This window comes from Pinus tabuliformis, chromosome 1_1, assembly GCF_031772625.1.
Source record: "Pinus tabuliformis cultivar Carrire ecotype Pingquan chromosome 1_1, CPIR1, whole genome shotgun sequence".
Lineage (NCBI taxonomy): Eukaryota > Viridiplantae > Streptophyta > Pinopsida > Pinales > Pinaceae > Pinus > Pinus tabuliformis.
In genome coordinates this window covers 790,131,800-790,151,708 of record NC_142297.1, presented here as the reverse complement: position 1 = coordinate 790,151,708, position 19,909 = coordinate 790,131,800, and positions in this window count along the sequence as shown.

The following is a 19,909-nucleotide window of genomic DNA, read 5'->3' as shown; positions in this document are numbered from 1 at the left end:
TCCTCCTTGCAAGATTTGATCAGCTGATCAACACCTATCAAAATCAAATCATTGACATAAAGTACAATAATCAATGGCTTACCTTCTACCATGATGTGGTAAAGGTTCGCATCTACTTCACTCTTGGTGAATCCCAACCCAGTGAAATAACTATCGATCTTGGTATACCAAGCATGGGGTGCTTGCTTCAGCCCATACAGTGCTCGCTTGAGTTGGCAAACATGCGATTCGTGATCGAAGGTCTCAAATCCTTCAGGCTGCTCAATGTATACCTCTTCCTCAATCTTCCCATTGAGGAACGCCATCTTCACATCCATCTGATGGATCTTCCAACCCATCTAAGCTGATAGAGCTAGCATCGATATGATAGATGAGTACCTTACTACGGAAGAAAAGGTCTCATCTTAGTCGATCCCCTCAACTTGTGAGAAACCTCAGGCAACAAACCTTGACTTGTGTTTCTCAACACTGCCATCAGCCGCCTGCTTTACCTTGTAAAGCCATCCGGAACTAACCACTAACTTCTCCCCAGGTCTAGGGACCACATCCCACAGACTATTCCATATGATAGAATCATACTCTTCTACCATTGCATCAGCCCATACTGGTTGCTGCACTGCCTCCTGAAAAGAAGAAGGTTCGGTCGCTACATATTCCCTAACTAGGGCCATGTAGCCAATGTATCTCTCGGGAGATCTCCTTTGTCTATGCTGAGAGGATGGCTGCCCCACATTCTCTCTCACATCTAGCATCAATTTGTCAGCTTCCCGTGAGTGTTTCTGCCCATCTCTAGATGACTCTCCAAGAGTGGTGGTCTCCACTAATGGATCCTCTGCATGTGGCTGATCCACATCATCAGGAGGCTCCTCCTCCTTTGGAACTAAAAGTTCCTCATCACCATGCAACTTGAGCTCCCTCTCAATTGACACTCGCATGGTCTCTACTTGTCAAACTCCAGATCCCTGTGCACTATGGTCCTTTGAATGGCAGGAAGAAACACACGATAGTTGTGGGGTGTATCTGTGTACCCCACAAGTATCCCCAACTCAGCTATTGGGTCTAGCTTCTTCTAAGCATATTTGGTCACATGACAGAAAACTGGTGATCTAAAGATGTGGAAGTGACTCACATCTAGTCGCTTCCCCGAAAAATCCTCCATAGGTGTCTTCATCCCCAAAATATGATGAGGACTTCTATTCCGAAGGTACACTACTGTATTGCATGCCTCAACCCACAGATGAAGTGGTAGGCTTTGGTCATGCAACATTGCTCGAGTTGCTCCAACAACAGATCTGTTCTTCCTTTCGGCCACCCCATTCTGTTGTGGGTTATGAGGTGCCATCAGTTCCCGTTTAATTCCTTCTACTGCACAAAAGTCTTTAAACTACCAGGAAGCATACTCTCCACCATTGTCGCTATGCAAGGCTTTTACTTTCTTTCCAGATTCTTTCTCTACCAAGGCTTTAAACTCATAAAACCTCAAGAAGGTTTGATCCTTATTTTGCATAAAGTAGATCCAACATCTACGAGAAAATTCATCAATAAAAATAACATAGTACCTTTGCTTAGGGATGGAGGCTGTAGAGAATGGTCCACATACATCTAAGTGAACTCGCTCCAGGATTGCTCCAACTCTACTATCCCGATCCTGTTGCATACTTACCCAGGGTGCATCCTTTGCATGTGTCTGTTTGCTATAGTTTTCCCTTGGGTAAGTTGGTAGAAATTTGTTGCATGATCTTCAAGGCCCGGTGATGCAAGTGGCTCCATATTCTATGACACAGCTCGCCAACATCTTGGCTTTGCACCACCTCTGCTTTGGAACTCAGTGCAACACAATCATATACCTCCAACTTGTAGAGATTCTTTACTTGAATCCCTATTTTCTTGGTCTGCCTGGTGTCGATATGCCTTAGGAAAACTTTTCCTTTACTAAAGACTACATCATAGCCTTTGCCTTCTAGCATAGCAACAGAAACAAGATTATTTTTAAAACCTAGTACATACTTAACAATAGATAGGGTGAGAGGAGCACCATGCTCCCTCTAAAACGCAATTGTACCTTCACCTAAGACACAATACTTTCCATCATTGCCCATCTTGATCTGCATCTAGAGATCCTTCTCCTCCAATGTACTGAAAATATTCTTGTCACCCGACATGTGGAAAGAAGCTCCACTATCTAGGTACCAAACACATCCCACCATGGATGAAATGATGCATGTGATAAGCGAGAAATCCAACTCAAACTGTGAGGTTAATGCATCACCATCAGATCCCTTTGAGGAACCTTTCTTGGATTTCTTCTGTGGACAATTCATTGCATAATGGCCCACTTCATGACAGTGAAAGCATCACACTTTTGACTTGTCAACCTTCTTCCCACCATGAGAAGATTTGGATTGGAAGGCTTTCCCTTTCCCTTTCTTAGCTTTACTTGCTAAAGCTAGATTTTCCTCATCATCTTGTTTTGATGAAGATCCATCCCTGGTGCTTCGCCTTATCTCCTCCAGCATCAGATCCGACAAAAGTTGTTCCCAATCTAGAAGTTTCTCTCTTCCATTAACCGAGTCCTGGTAGCTATGCCAACTCTTAGGAAGACTGAGGAGTGCAAGACTCACCAGGTCATCATCAGTAGTCATGATTCCTACACTTACAAGCTCATCCCTACAGGTGATGAGCTTGTTTAGGAACATAAAGATCGTGTCGCCCTTTTCGCAATTGATCTTTCGAAGTTTATCTTTCAGTGCTAGCTTCCTCTAATCACTGCTATTCTAATAAAGATATTTCAATGTTTTCCACATTGAAAACAGAGTCTCCTTCCCATGGAGGCTTGAGACAGTGTGATCTCGAACTCCTTCCAGGAGGATTCTCCTTGCTCTAGCCACACACTTTTTCCATTCCGCCAGTTGAGTAGCATCAGTCAACTTTTGGACTTCTTGATCAATGAAGTCCTTTAGGCCGTTATCTTCTAATACTACCTCCATGCGATCCTTCCAGGCTATATAATTGGAACTGCCATCAAGTGGATATTCGAGTCTCAAACCACTGAACGCCATTGGTGAAATAGATGTGATAAGAACTCAACTCAATATTTAGAAACCAAAATTCGAACTTCTCCTTCTTGTATATTGTTCTTCCTTGATCGCCTTTGCTCCAATACCATGTAGATTTTCCCACTTTAGATCACCTGGTAATGCAATGTACTAAAAAAAACACTTGATCTACTTCTACAAACAATTGAGTGGAAGCTTAATCGAACATGAGCAACATCAAGAATGAACAGATATAATTGAGAATGAGAAGTAATCAACCATAACATAGAAGATATATCACTGGGGAAAGCACTAGTCTAAAACCCAAACTCTGTGTTATCATACAAGTGGAAATCTTGTTGAAGTTACAAAAAGAATAAGCTCTCAAGCTATCCTGCTCTCTCTGCAATCAAACAATACTTCTCACAGAGTCAATAGACATAGAATATATCTTCCTCAAGCCCTCCAAGCCTCCTATTTCCTTTGCGTAGTTTTGATTGGGGCCCAATGATATCACATGTGTGAATTGGCCTCATCACACTCACTGTAACCTCAGGTCCAACTGCGCAATCCTCAAGGAATAATATTCCTTCTGCATGCAAGGAATATTCACCAAGGAATATCCTAGCAACTGATAGTACACTGTCCCTCCATCGGATCTCAACTGGGTCTATCACTGAACTAACATGCATGAGTTATCCATGAGTGAATCTTCAGTTATCTGAAATACAATAGTTACATGCATGCAAGCATTAACTAACTAAACTCTCATTTATTTTAACAAACTGTTAAATTAATCTAACTGGACTTGACTTAGTTAACTGAGCCAAATAATTACAACTCATCCTTATCTCTTTAATTGATGGATAAATCCCTCAATCAAAGGAGAAATTGTTGCATGTCCTCACATAGACTTCAAGTTCATAATTCCTTAACTAGTTAACTCAAGATGAATTAATTAATCAATTTACAAACTGTTGTTAATATCAAATTCGAATTTTACTTCCTATGTTTAGTCCAGGGATTGACTAAAATAAGAAGGGATCCCGAAATGATATTTTTAGCACTTTCACTTTTCACCCATTGTAGCTAAGATCTCCAATGGCTGAACTACTATTTATAGCCTGGCTATTTTTAGCAATGCTATTTTTAGCATCTTCTATTTTTAGCATTTCTTGTTGCACATTTCAACAAAATATGGATGAATTGTTGGAAGGATTGAAAAATGGTCCTTCCTTGCCCCCTTGCAAAGGTGGAGGAGGTTGTGCAACCATTTGTTGTAGAGGTTATGCACAAAATGGATGAGTTAAAACAATAGGTTGTTGAATAGATGGTGTTGGCACAAGGAGCCTATAAACTTCACCCATTCAAGGGCACTTATGAGCTAAATTTTCACCTTGACAAATCTTAAAAGGGAACTTAATCTTACGATAAAGCTCAATGATGCCCCGTCCCTGATTTTGTGGGTTTGTTTTATTTTCTTGAGTAGGTCGAGTCTTTTGTTTATTATTTTTTTTCTTTCAACCACAAATTTTCTAGTTGTTCTTAGGTGTTGTGGACTTCATTATAAGAACATCATGGACTACTCAGAAAATTTTCTTTTGTAGATCCATACACACTTGTTGGAGCTTGCGATGTAACAATCAATTTCCCAAGTTAAGCACCAAGTTGGCTTACAAAATTGGAAATAGACCTTGTTGTAGGCCATTTTGTTGCATCTGGTCGATAGGCCTACAAGATAGATCAATCATCATCCGTGAACATGTTTTCATCATCCCTACACAAAGCCCTAAGCATGGCCTTTCCAAATAACTGATTTTCTGGGTCTAACTGCTTCAAATCAGTGCTTTTAAACCCCAACACACCCTATGCCTTTAGATACCTATGTTCAGAAATAGGTTGCTCCTTTCTACACTAACACTGGTCAACAAAAACGTGCTCCTTTCTTGAGTTGCGTTGATTCTAGAAATTTGGGAAAGTTAAAAATAATCTCAAAGTTTCCCTTCTAGAAGCTTCTAAGGGTTGTTTCAATCATTTACCTTGGATAAGAAACTTGAGTCCTATCTGAACCTTCCTTGGAGATTTCACTTTTTATCCCTTGAGCTGATTTTCCCATCTTAAGTGGATCTCAAGCCTAGCTTGGTAAATGGCTAATAATTCCTAAACTGCCATCCCTCTCCTATAAATTTACTTCCAACTACAAAATTAGGGTTGGATTATGGAGATTGATCATACCCTCATGTTGCTTCCTTGAACCTAAAGGAGTCATAATCTTCATGCATTAGGGTATGTATGTGCAAGTTCTAACTGTAACATTCATATCTATGATTGGAGCTTACTATTGGCATTATGATATAGGTATGACTCAAGTGTTTTCCTTGATGGCAACTCACTCAGATGATAGATCACAGTTCAGACTCACGGAATGAAGAAATAAAGTTATACGCAGGTTAACTATATACCAAGTCACGTATATATGCAGGTTCACTATATACCAAGTTGTGTACACATGCAGGTTAACTATATACCAAGTCACGTATATACGCAAGTTCACTATATACCAAGTAGTATATACACGCAGGTTCACTATATACAATGGCGTGTATAAGGTACACACGCACTTTCATAGAAGGAAAGGCGCATACATGTTGGAAAACTAAGTTCTGGTCCATGGTATTTTGGTATTTGGTCCATGGTATTTGGTCTGAGGTATTGACCCCAGGTATTGGGTCCAAGGTATTGGTCCTACGTGGTTTTGGACCATGGTATTGAGAGAGGCCTAAACCTATATAAGGAGAAGAAGATCATTAGGCCAAAGAGCAAGGGTGCAAGGATTGAATATCTGATGAAGTATGAGATCTAGTATGCTGGTTATGGGTTTGTGATGCTTTGCTTGATCTGAACCAAGGATGGACCTATGCGGTTGATGATGGATGATGCATCGGGATAATAAGGATTGGAATGCATTATCATTATGTTGTTTGATCATGGATAGAATAGATCTGAATTATTCATATAAATGTTATGATCTGAGTATGACTGATGTTTGGAATAGCTGCAAAGTTATGAGTAAATATTTGTAGATCTGTACGTAGGTTGGCTTTGGTAAAAGTTCGTATACATGCTGGTTGTTTCATCATAGTAGTGTATACATTGTGAGATATGATATTTGAAGTTGCAGTTGGATCTGGTTGTTGTTGCAGAGTTCTGTGTTCTGCTCTGTGTTCTGGTGACTGTGTTTTGCTAACAGGGTTTCAGTGATTCAGCGTTCGGTGATTCAGAAATGAATGATGCAAGTGTAGTTGATGGTTGTATTACAGTGGTGATTGATTTTGTGCTTCAATGTTTTTGATGGGTCCAGTATGAAAATTGGATGAAACGTGGCCTTCATATTATGGTGTTGTGATGAATCAAGAAGGTTGTAGCCTTCTGTAGGCCGGCGCCTACATACTAGTAAACGGATCGACTAGTACAAGAGCTAGGGGATTGTAGCTCCCTTCTAGTAGTAGCTGGAGAACGAGAGAAGGTGGTAGCCTTCTACGTGTGGGTGCCTGTGTACTGGTATGAGTCTACACCAATACAAGATTGTAAACAGGTTTTTTTTATCTTAAAGAAAACAACAGTAGGTGGTTTTTGTCCCGCATTGGGTTTCCACCTTATATCATGGTGTTTATGTGTACTTCTTATGTGTGATGATCTATTCTATTTTACTGCACCTGTTTACTATTCATATGGTTAATGAAGTTCTGATGCATTGATTAAAGATCAACATATGATGGATTAACTGAATCATAAGTTTACTAGAAATATGCTAGTTGCATTAAACACAGTTGCGTGTACACGCGGGTTGCATTAACTGAAGTAGAATATATGAATCTAAGTATGGAAATGAAAAGGTTAGTGATTTGCTAATACTGATTCACCCCCCCCCTCTTAGTATTATTTCCAACACTTACAAGCAAGGAGGAAAGAAAATCTTGTGATGGATTCCAAGTAGGCTTCTATTGTCACTGCGACAAACACTCTTCAAAATTTTTCCCAGACGTGAATTTTGGAACCTACTGTGGATCTTGTGATCAACCTTTCCATAGTCACTTCTAGCTTTGATTATTATTTGAGCTCCCTTATTGGATTGTAAGTGTTGATGTCACTTGCTAACACATACTTAGTTCGCAACAAGTTCATTAGTGCATCGTTTAATGAAATATTGAACAAGCATAACACAGTTCATCAAGACTATGCCTTTCCGATGTCCAATCCATGTCGATAGTCAATGCACACTAACATGACAATTTCTCACTTCTATTTGAATTTGTAATTTTATTTCAGTGAGTTTTGCAAGCTATTGCTTTTGCGCACCTTCATTTTTGCGAGTGTAATTTTCATATTTTTGGTTATTTCTTTCACTTTATTTTTCTCTAATTAGTGTCGTTTTCATGTTATCTTCACTCTGGGATGTGTTTCTTTCACTATCATTCGCATATCAAAAGTGTCATTTGCACTTTAGCAATTTTCGTCTTCTAGCATGTTAAGTGTCACATAATGTATATAAGTTTTTTTTGGTTGTTTCAAGAGGTTATCTTTATGTAAATGAGTTGATCTTATCATGTAAACATTCGTCACACTCATTTCCAAAGTTTTAAGCACTGTCATACAAGTGTCAACACAGTCGTCGCAAAGTGTATCTTTAGTGTCGCACTTCTCATAAGTTGTCGCATTAAGGGAAGTATGTTTTCATGTGTTATGGATGATCTATGTTGTGTCTTCAAGCACTCTAAGTGTGTGATGATAGTCAAGTCTTATCATTGTTCACATTAGCGTCACCGATCCCACACATAGTCAAATTTTGAAAAATTTCCAACAAATTAGCCTCATCCGACCTCCCTGAATTGCACATTTCACAGTCCAAACCCTCAAGCTACAACCCTTCTTCTTGACACTACACAATGCATAGTTCCTGCCTCCTAGGACTATGCACTACATAGTTTAAATGTTCAAGCCCAGAACATGGCCTCCAAAATTGTGCAATTCAACCCCCCATCTTGGCGTCAATTGTGCATTGTGCAGTATCTGAACTCAAGCCCAACCCTTGAGCTCCTAAACTATGCAATTACATAATCACCAGGTATTCTCTACCTTCCAAAACTATGCAGTTGGTTGAACTAGTGCAAAACCCCTCAACCAGGCTCACTAAGTCCCAAAACTTTGCAATATTCCTACCTAGTCCATCCAACAATACCCATTGCATAGTCTCAGGGCTCAAGCATGAACCTTGACTATCTGAGTTGTGCAATTGTGTATTCACCAAGCCTCTCTTTTGGCCTACCACCTAATTCCAACTCAATCATTGGATCATCATGAAACAACCTATACCATGGGTTTATCAGACTAATGTTCTCTTGTCATCAATGGATTGCAAATGTAGGTACTTTATCATACTATGGAAAGATGATGAAGAAGGAGATGGAGAAGGAGGACATGCTAGAAGACATCTAAGGAGTTTAGGAGACAATATGATCATCAGGAAAGAAGATGAAGGAACACTGGACTATAATAGAAGATGGAATATCAAGACCATACTCAAGACTCCTTATCTTCAAGTCATAAGGAGGAACATGCACCATATTTTCAAGAAGACACAAAGAAAGCAACAACAAAACATGACTTGACATTGCCATGTCATCATGTAGTCCATATCATCAGTGTCATGTCATGTCATGTCATGAACCATCATGTGTCGCATCATTCGTGGACTATGTAATTCTATATTGGAAAATATAATGTGAAGTGGAAGTCGAAGAGTCTTCTATGTAATCTGAAGAGTCATGTAGGAAGTCAAAATGTCATGAGAAGTCAAATAGTCATGAGGGTAGTCCAAGAGTCATAAGGGAGGTGAAGGATCACCACATTACATGTATATACACCCTCATTTTTCATGCAGAGGAATTTTCACCTTGGCTTATCCCATAAGGCATCAAAGAGATAAAGTTGGTACTTTTGGGGAGTAATTTTTGGTTCTAATGCTCCACTACTGGAGCTAGTGATGTCCATTGTATTAATGTATCTGGGGACTTTTACTTAATAATTAAAGCCTGATGGTCGACACATTTCATTTGTGAATATTTGTAAGACTATTCCATTAATATTTATGATTCATGTTTGCTTTCACATGTACTAAAGTAGCTAAACTCTTTTGGTTATTTGAGTGCTTATCAAATTGAAAATGTGTTATAATGGTTGTAACAGTCACTACATCTATGTGGACTATTGGACTTGATGTTATGTGATTATATTTTCTCTTATTTGTGCCTATTTTAGGGTGGTACTATTTCCTTTCTCTTATAGGCTCACCTTCCCCCCCTCCATAGTAGAATGACATTGATACACCTGCAACCGAACATTCACCAGGCACACTTAGTTGCTTTTCGCAAAGGTACATACACACTTCTCTCTCTTTCCGATAGTTAAAGCCAAGGAAAATATATATGAATACTTGGTAACCGAGCTGATACTCTAGATGCATCTCCTATTCCAAATAGTGTGAGGTCTAATTATTACTTCACACTGGGGAGAATCCCTTGATGGATGGATTTCCAGCATCGTTAACAAATGGTGCTAGAAGGAGGGCCAGATGACAAGTTGTGCCCGTTGAATTTGTTTTGAATATCTTATCCTAAATGGCTCATCCTAAAATCATACTCCCAGGGTCCTTTTCTAACTTGTCCCCTGGTAAAATATCAATCCCCAATGAGCCTCTTTATCACTTGTCTCAATTGAAGTTTGATGGTGAGGATGGAACATCCATAACCGAGCACATTTCTACTTTTCTTGAATTTTGGGAATATTACAAAATCAATGATGACGATTTTTCTTGTGTTGATTTATTCGTCACCCTTGAAGGTCGTGTTAGCCAATGGTGTCATACCTTACCATTCACTTCATACATTATTTTTCATTATTTCCTCTAGTATCTTTATCAATTCTTCAATATCTATGATTACTAGGATGTTATTAAAATAATTAATCAGTTAAGAATGAAGCCTAATGAATCAATTTATGATTTTTCTGATTGATTACTTCACCTTTGTTGTGAATTTCCTGAAGAAGATACGGATTAGGATTTCTTGAAACAAAATTTCCACTACTTGGATCATATCTCTTTGCACGATGAACCTAAACCCCTTGATTCTTTTACTTCCCCAACTCTCATGATTCATGAGACACCTCTAATTTTAGAGGAGGAAGTTACTAATTATTTCATTCCTCCTCCTCCTCCTTTTCTAGTTCCGATGAGGGTGCCTCCCTGTGATGATAATAAAGTTGGGAAATATGGAAATCAGATTCCTAATTAATCTCTTCATCTTCCTTCTACTTTTCATGATTTAGATCTAATGGAAGAAAACCTGGAATGGCTCATGGAGCCTAGGATGAGGGCTAACTCTTTCATTCCTCAAAATGCCATTAACACTCTTAAAAACAATTTTGAATCTAGTTCCATTGAAAGTGTTACATATTCAAGGGACATCTATCATCCTCTATCATCTACATGTTATTACTTTCCATAACATGATCTACTTGATCAAGTTTCTTCACCAAATAGCTCTTCACGCTCTCTTTATTTTCATGTTTCTAGTGCAAATTGTGATCAGATACAAGGTAGTCACAATACATTGGTAGAAGAGGAAGAAATTGAAGAGACTTTTGATCTCTTTTCCCTTTTTTAAAGTTCTCCGTGTCAAGATAATGTGTTTCCATTCTTGGATGATTTTCAATCTTCTAATCTCAGTAGTGAATCAAATGCAATAAATTCTTTCCATCAACCTATAGCCTTGGGTAACAATCATTCCAATGATGGTGACTCTGTTAATGTATGGGATCACGAATTCCCAGGCACATCAGCTGATCTTTTAGTTTCCCATGAAGATTTTAATCTAGATCTAGAATATGATTTGGTCAAGGAATATGTTCTTATAAAAAATCCCTCTTCACCTTACTGTAATCCCTTGTGCTCTACCTTTTGTGATGAATCTACTCATGACAAAAATATTCCATGCTCTTCAATTTGTTCATCTAATAAGTTAACCTCTAAATTGACACAAGGTGGTGTTACAGGGAAAAGTGTCTACACAGAACTGCTTATCCCACTAAGGTGTGATAGCTACCTTAGAAACAAACAAAGTAAAGCTACTTTCATTTTTCCTTTATGAAGTATAGATGAGAGAAGAACAAAGAATACCAACCTCTATCTTGCGCTAATCTCCTGGTTCGATTCCTCTCTCTCCTGATAGTCTTTCGCTAATTGTTCCCTTGCATGCCCAACTTCACCAAGTACCTGTAAGATCACAATAGCATAGCACTATACAAGAACATGGATCTATAATCATAAACAATCTAGGATCAGATGTAAATTGACCATAAAAATGCAGCAAACATGAATGACACAAGAGTATGGAGGAAAACTTGAATAACTTTTATTGATAAACAAGAAAGAGCCAAGGGGAGTTACAACCAGTTGTTCTGACCCAGCATCATCCTCTCAGCAAGGAAGCCCCTCTTCACCTCATACAAAGCTTAGATCACCCAACAATCTGATGTTTGTTTCAAGAAACCAACAACAATTCCTTACAATATGCAAAATTCCAGCCTCTGGATCTCTGGGATGAGGGATCCATATATAGATATTTGTAAGGGAGATGAGTCAGCTTGTGATTTGATTAGTGTCTTCCCTCTGATAGTTCTTGCTTCCACTTGGAGATTGATGATCTCTTACTCATCCTTGGTCGAATTCAGAGAGGCAAGTGTCACAGGAGAAGTTTCTAGAAGTTTCCATGCCTCTCCACCCCGCGGAATGACACTGCCATTTGTCACTTCTCGCCCATCGCACCCCATAGAAGGGATTTTTGAAATGCAATGCACCCACACAGTGTGTTTAGGTGAGATGCAACGCACTTTGCCTATGGAGCAGCTGAAATGATCCTGTTTTGACCAGTTTTGAGCAGTTTTTCATGGAGAACTTTTGGGAGAAGCTGTAATTAGTTGACCTTGTTCGTTTAGGGGTAAGAACAACACTTTTAGGGACTTAGGAGCCCTTGGTTTATGGACATTTCATGCTTGGGGTTGTAGTGCCCAAAAATGTCTATAACATTTGCCCCCTAAAGCATGAGGTCGTTAATCTTTTGATGTCGGGTGAAATGCTTTATTATGAGGATCCGAAGTTCTTTCAAGCTAGGAGGAGACCTGTAATAATATACAATACAATAAATTATCTTCATAATATTTTCATGATCTAGCTGAGGTGGGCATTCCCATGCTCAGCTTTATAAATTCATTTTCATGTACATAGGACAGACAATCGTCTGAGTGTAGACTGATGATTCTGGTAGAGCCATCATCCCTTTGATTGGATTATTATCTGTGTACATTTGATGTCTTTATTTCCCTGAATATATATCGTAGCCCGGATGGATGAAACTAGATCCGGGGTCTTCAATCTCATCCGATCTTCACTCGAAGTACAAGTCTATCCATGTGGGAGATGTTCTGGTGTCGAACATGGAAAGACATCGCCTGATTACCAGCCAATGATGTAAGCTGTTAACAGGCGCGAGAGGAATCACCGATAATGATAATGACTCTCAAGGTACTGCAGTACAATTCACGTGGTGTGAATAAAGGACTTGTCGTCGAACACCACGCAAAATCTTTTGGTCGAAGGCCATTGATGTAAAACTATCGCCAAAGTGAGAAACTTGCCATTGAGGCATGCAAGCTTTAAAGTACTGAACGGGGTGTTCCTAGATCGACTTCTTGGATAATGAGCTGATGTCGACAAGAAGTGATCCATCACAGGAGGGCCTTAATGAATCCCACATCAATGACATGGAACAGAGCAAATGATTTTAATGGAGGTGAAAACGATCTCATGACATACGGTTCAGGGTGGCGGTCATGAAAGAATGGAGTATGAATGTATTGTAGTGGATGAGACACAGGTGAATTCTCTGAATGACTTCTCTTGAACATATCGGCGACATTGTCATGATGGATTGGTAGCATTACCCCAAATGTGGATGGTGTGATGGGACCATGGCGATGTGGCCGGTGAATGAAACAACCCAACCCGACTTGGATGTGGAGTGAAAGTGTCATGTTCAAGAGCGACTTGCTACCAACAAAGTTTCTTCAAGTTTTTTCCCAATTTTCCCCAGTCATTGCTGACCAGTACCTCTTTATTTTTGTCAAGCTTGAGGAGGATAACATATGCTTGTTCTATAATTTGCCCTTCGGGCAAACCCATCGCTATGTTTTAACGAGCCTAGCGATAGTGAAACTCGTTCCTGTCTGCTATGGACAAGTTTGTTGCTATTAAGTTTTAACGAGTTTAACGACAAAGATAACTCGGTCCTTTTCAATTTTAGAGAGTCTGAAAAGGAACGTAGAGGAAACTCCAAAATTCCTTTTTCGTCATCTAATCCCTTAAGTCCGAAAAAGTATAAAACAATATAGAAGGGATGAATTTTCGATACTTTTAACGAGCCGAAAAAAACAAGCACTCGATATTTTTGTGTAATAATCCCTCAGATCCAAAAAGATTAAAATTTAGAGGAGGGATAGCACTTCCGGTCCCTTTAACAAGCTGGAGAGGCCAATGGCTTGGCAAATCTTTTCATATTTTACGAGTCAGTTGAAAAGAGCTTAAAGGAGACTCGTCTTTTGAGGAACGAGTGATAAAATTGGGTAGCAACTGATTCCAGGTAAGGTTTGGAATGTTCCAATCATGGCAGTGTTACAAGGATGGCTAGTGAGATCACTCTTCGCAGCTCTTCCTCAAAAGGGGTAAACAATCAAATGGAGGTGAATGATCGGCCAATACAGAGTGGAGGTGATGATGAGAACATGACCAAGGATTTTAAAGGCTGAAGTACTACATTCACAATGGTTATTTACCAGGAAATAGTTCATTTTTTAATGAGCTTAAACGCGGGGGGAAACATTTGCTCATGGCTTATGTTTATTTTTTAATGAGCTTGAACTATGCGGTAAAACTACTTGATGCGGGTTTATTTTTTAACGAGCTTGAATCCTGCAGTAACACTGCTCGTGGCGGGTTTATTTTTTAACGAGCTTGAACCCTGCAGTAACACTGCTCGTGGTGGGTTTATTTTTTAATGAGCTTGAACCCTGCAGTAACACTGCTCGTGATGGGTTTATTTTTTAACGAGCTTGAACCTTGCAGTAACACTGCTCGTGATAAGTTTGCATACCCCCAGCATAATAACGCAAATCGAGGTGCATGCCACCCAAGCTTCATTGCATTCAACTCGGTGATTGGAATGAAGGTTTACCTTTGAGATTTGGAAAGGGGATTTGTTTCATTTTTTAATGAGGTTGACACAGTAAAAGAACTGTCCTCGGAATCCACCGTATTTACAGTATTTGATAGAAAATCAAAAACTGATGGATGATTAAGGTTGCTGGAATAATCTTCGTGGTAATCCGGAAGATGGGAGTGATGGTGGTAATCTTCCCATGGTGCCTCTCCTAACATCATTTACTGAATGATTCCTTTGTCTGTAGCATGTACATGCGACCAAGGATCTGAAGAGGTACCATATTCCTTAGACCTATCTATCCAAACGCTTGATGAGCGTTGATTTGGTTTTGCCTCCCATGCTAGGAACATTGGTTGCTACAATATTTCTATTGGGATTGGAGGCAAAACCTGTGCATGATCCATGTCGATATCATTTTATGAGATCCTTTTAGAAGATATCATATTGCAGGTCCCTACCGATGCTACTTCCGCCAAATTGATTGGAGGTGGAAGGGCGAAAGTTCCCATTAATATAGGATCTTTTAGTAGGCCTACTCCGATATTTTGAAGCGAATGGGGGCTTCCATGGATCATTGGAATGCTTCCCGTAACTTGAGAACCATTTTCGAGGATGTTTTGTTGATCGACGATTGTAATCCCTCCTTGAAAGGGAAATGCAATATTCCTAAAATAGGTCAACACAACAGCAGCCATAGCATATATCCATGGTCTTCCCAGTAGGATGTTGTAATCGAGATTTCTGTCGATTACCTCAACATCTATTTCTACTGTTTTTCCTCCTAGTTCAACCTTCAAGTTACTTAGGATACCATATGGGGTATATGTTTGTCCGTCAAATGCTTTAATGTTGTCGAAGATCGCGACAAGGTTGGAGATCCTAAAGTTTTCCAGCAACTCATTGACATAATACATGTAGATGCCCCGTCATCAACAATTGTTCGATGAACAGTTTTGTTGAGGGCTTTCACTTGAACGAGGAAAGCTAGTTGAGTTGGTAATTGAGGATCGTATCATTTATGATCAAAGGATACAAGATTGGAATCCTTTGGGTCTATCCCACCAATGGCTGATAATAAAGCCTGCTTTTGGGATGGGCAATTTTGTAGTACCTCAAAAGTCGACATAGCAGATGGCGATTGGGACAGATCTTCCACTATATTATAATGTTGTGCCGCTCTAGCGCGGGGATTAAACGTTGACTTGTGTACTACTCCCTTTGGCAGTTTTATTGTCAACTTTGGAATGATGGGTGGCGCAACTTCTTTCGAAGTTGTTGTCGAACTACTAGGTTGATCTTTATCCTTGTTGTTCGACAGCTGTGGATTCACACAATCTTTGTTTCTTGTCGATATTAATGCATCATTTTGCTGTTTGGAAACTGACAACATTAGAACTTGACATCGGGAAGCATCTCCAATGTCAACCAGATTTGTTCTTGGATTTGGAAACGGATCAGTTAATACTGCCGAGGTTTTTGAATTCTTGAAGAATTTTTTAAGCTCAGCTCTATGTGGACAATCTGTGGTCCAATGATCCTCATCGCATATAAAGCATGGATTTTTTGGTTTCCTATTTCTAGGAGGGTTTGCAGAAGATTTTTTAGGTGATGATTCTTCCTATTTCTTCTTCTTCCCTTTTCCTTTCTTCTTTCCCCCTAGTTGCTTGGTTTCTTTGCCTTTATTTGTCGATATGGCATTTACTTCCGAGGCAAGAAGTTCCTCATTTTCATTTTTGACTGGAAATATTATGGGCCTTTTTAGATGTAGCCTTTGTCGATTTCATGTCTGTTGCGCCAATCACGCCATCACCAACATGAGAGTCATTGTTTGATTTAGGAGGGGGAGGAACTGAGAATTCCAATCTAGGAGCATCAGGTATTTTATCGTAGAGCGTGTCGGACTGAGTGTAAATCAAGTCCAAGTATTGCGCACGAGCGATAACTTGCTCTTCGGTGACGACTCCCCCTTTTGCCACATCTTCCGTGATGGAAGGAAATAATGACTTGATAAACCATTCAGCTAAGAGTTGATCGGGAACATACGTTTTCACCATTCTACGACGACGTCGCCACTCATGTATATGATCATATATGTGAGTGGCCATCGTTTGTTTGAAGCTGGTAAGAAGTTCCGTTCCCGTTTCGTATCTTATCGGTAACTGAAAATGGGTTAAAAAGGTTGTGGCTAGGGTACTAAAGTTGTCGAATGAAGCTCTAGGCCATTTGATATACCATTTTGCTGCTGGACCAATTAACATCCTCTGAAAAAGGTGAAGCCTAATCGAATCATCGTTTAGGGCATTTGATGAACACCACAGATGAAAGGTCATCACATGATTCGACAGATCTTCACCCGGATTTCCATTAAATTTAGGAATATCTGATGGAAGTTTATGTGGAATCGCTGGCCACCAAGGGGCGTAAGCGATTGGATCGTTTGTTAACCGATTTAAATCAAGTAACTCTAAAGTTGCCACGAAGGGTAACTATTGATTCAGGTTAGGTGAAGCATACCCAGGATAAGATGGGATTGCCTGAGCAGTTGGTCTTTGCATACTAGCATAATGCATTTGATGCTGGTAACTTTGGTAAGGTTGGTGGGCGTGACCATTGTAAAATGGTTGATTTTGACTATTTTGAATATACGGTTGCCCACTATTCGCAAATATTTGTTGCTCAGAACCTTGGTATACTTGTTGGAACTGCGGTTGTTGGTATTGCACTAGCCATGGTTGTGAAGCCATGTGGTGTTGCCCGATACTAACTGTTTGACCAAGATGAGGGGTGATTGTACCTGCTTGAACCTATGTCATTCCACCAGTCAGCGATTGTGGTTCAATCGCAGGGTCAAGGGGCTGTTGCATTACAACCTGAGAAACCTGAGGTTGGCATACAACAAGCAGCGCTTGAACTTGCGACACCGTCACAATAGCTGGCGTAGTTGGTATACTTGACATAGGTAAGCATTGTTGCATCGAATATACAACTCTTGGTTGTTGAGGTAGCATCAGTACCCAACTGCTGGAAGCAATTCTAGCATAACCTGAATTTTGTTGTGAACTCCCATATGGCTGTCCTACCGGAGGGGATAATGAAAGGGCATACTGCCCCCCATACGGTGGTAATCCGGTACTTAAGGGAATGGTTTGCCCTTGAGGGCCAGACTGCTCAAATTGACCTCCAAATGGATCAATTTGTTGAGACTCAACATAAGAGTTTCCTGATATTATTCTGGATGAACAAACAGGAATAGACCATACCGTCGAAATGGCCCTTGAGTGGGCTCCTTCTAGAGATTGAGAGCTAGTTGGGACAGATGGTATACCGGCGAACATTGTTGGAGTGATAGCAGGGAGTTCTGTCATCGCTGTGTCAGACGACACAGTCCTAGATGTTGATGGTTGTTTAGACATTTCTAGTCTATCCAAAAGATTACCTAGCGATTCTACAGGAGCTTCCGCTGGCGGTAGGCTAACTTCTGATGAAGAAGGATACAGAGTGATCCCGACTCCAAATTACGGTGGAGTACTAGATGGAGGATCCTCCAAAATCTCTTCTATAGCAATCAGACCAGGTGGAAGGGGTAGACCGTCAGGTCCGTAGAATATTTCTGGTGCCGAAGAAGGTATGGAATCGGCAGCGACAGATGTTTGAGGAGCAACACTCTCCGAACCGGTTGTAGATGGAACTAGTTCAGTGATACAAGTGCTTACCCTCAGACTAGGATCAGTACCACTATCCTTCTGTGGCTTCCGAACTTCTTCTGTAAAGGTAGGGATACCAGAAATGTTTGGAGTAACCAGAGTCTCTGATGTTGTTGCAACACTTGTTCTAACTTTAACAGGAGCTTTGGAACCGGTTAAACGAGTCCGCTTTATCCGTACTAGCTTCAATTCCGGAGACAAAGACAGTTGACTCGTAAGCCTCCGCGAATGACGGGGTTTCAATTGACTTTCTTCCACGATTGCAGATTACTCGATCAACTAAAAATAAAGGGGAAGTATGTTTCCGAATTAGATGAATTTTAGACGCTTTGACACAACTTATTTTTTCAATTTTTAAGAGTCGAGAAAAAACAAAAGATGACTCTAGTCGCCTTCGATTTTTAATGAGCTTGAAGTGACAAGTGCTCAGATGGACCTTTTCCGTTAAGGAGTCTGAAAAGGAATGAAAGGGACTGCTTTGGAAATCTAGGTAGAGGGATTACCAAACCAATCGCAAAACTGCAGAATACTTTTTACAGTACGGCAGTCAATCTTCCCGAATGTTGTGTTCAGTGCATTGCGATCGATAGGGCGGCAGACACGACTTCCTATGGATAAAGGATTAAGCCTATTGTGGTCTCCCAAAATATACTCGACAGTATGTGGGAGCACAAGTCCGTACTGGCACTTATCGTCTCAAAGTGGAGGAATCACCCAACCATCAATGAGAACAACAGTTACCAGGCTTTACGACGCCAGAATACGTCTCTAGCCTAGATTTCTAAATGTTGTGCATTAGGTTCCAAAGCGTTGTTAGATTCATGAATTTATTTTATAGTTGATCTTGTTTATGAAGTTTTCCTTTCAGGTTCACCGCGAGATGTAGATGTGTAATTTCTAAAATGAAATCTAAGATGATAAACAGTCTTTTATCTTCTTTGTGCAATGAAAATCCTAGGTACTAAGGAAAGAGAGACAGTATTCTTTCAAAAAGAGCGAAGAGCACACTCTAAATGCACTTTCCTAAATCAAACCAATCAAACAGTCTAAATGCAAATGCACATGCATGTATTTGTTTTCGACTTTCTTAGTATGTAAATGATAAAAAGAAAGTTGATGCACAAATCTGAATTACTTTTCAAGCGACAGTTATCAACAAGTTTCTTTTCGAAATAAAAAATGGAGGCAATCACAACACCTTACAATTTGGAAATGAATACTTGTTTTCGACACTAGAAAAATTACAAATTCAGACCAAATACAATAGTAACAGGATAATCGACTATCTACAGCAATCAAACTCTTTCTTATGCCTAAAAACAACAAGTGCGATGCTTTCAAATCAAAGGACGACAATACGATTACATTACTTTTGCAAAAGGAGAACTGAAAATGACCGAAAAACACACAAAAACATTTATAGTTCTTTTGTACAAAGGAGGCAGAATAACAACAAAGAAAAGGGGTCTCAAACAGAGATATACTGATCACAGGCAGCAAAATTCATGAATAGAACTGGAAAGAGTGAACTACAGAAACAAAAACTGAACAATGCCTAGTCTGATCAGCGCACCTGTAACACAGGGAATTTGAAATGCAGCGCACCTACTACACTCGGGAAGTGTGATAAATTTCAGATTCACAGGACAGTACCCGCGCTGGGCTAGAGACGAGACTTTGCTTGGGTTTCGGGTCACAGTTTGCAGTTCAGTTCATGGGTTTTTCCCGAGCAAATGGTAATCAGTAATGCAACAATCAGGGGTAGATCTAAGGAGGATCTAAGAGCTATCACAAAGGGCAATCAGAGAGTTTGTAAATCAGTTGTTTAATTTATAAA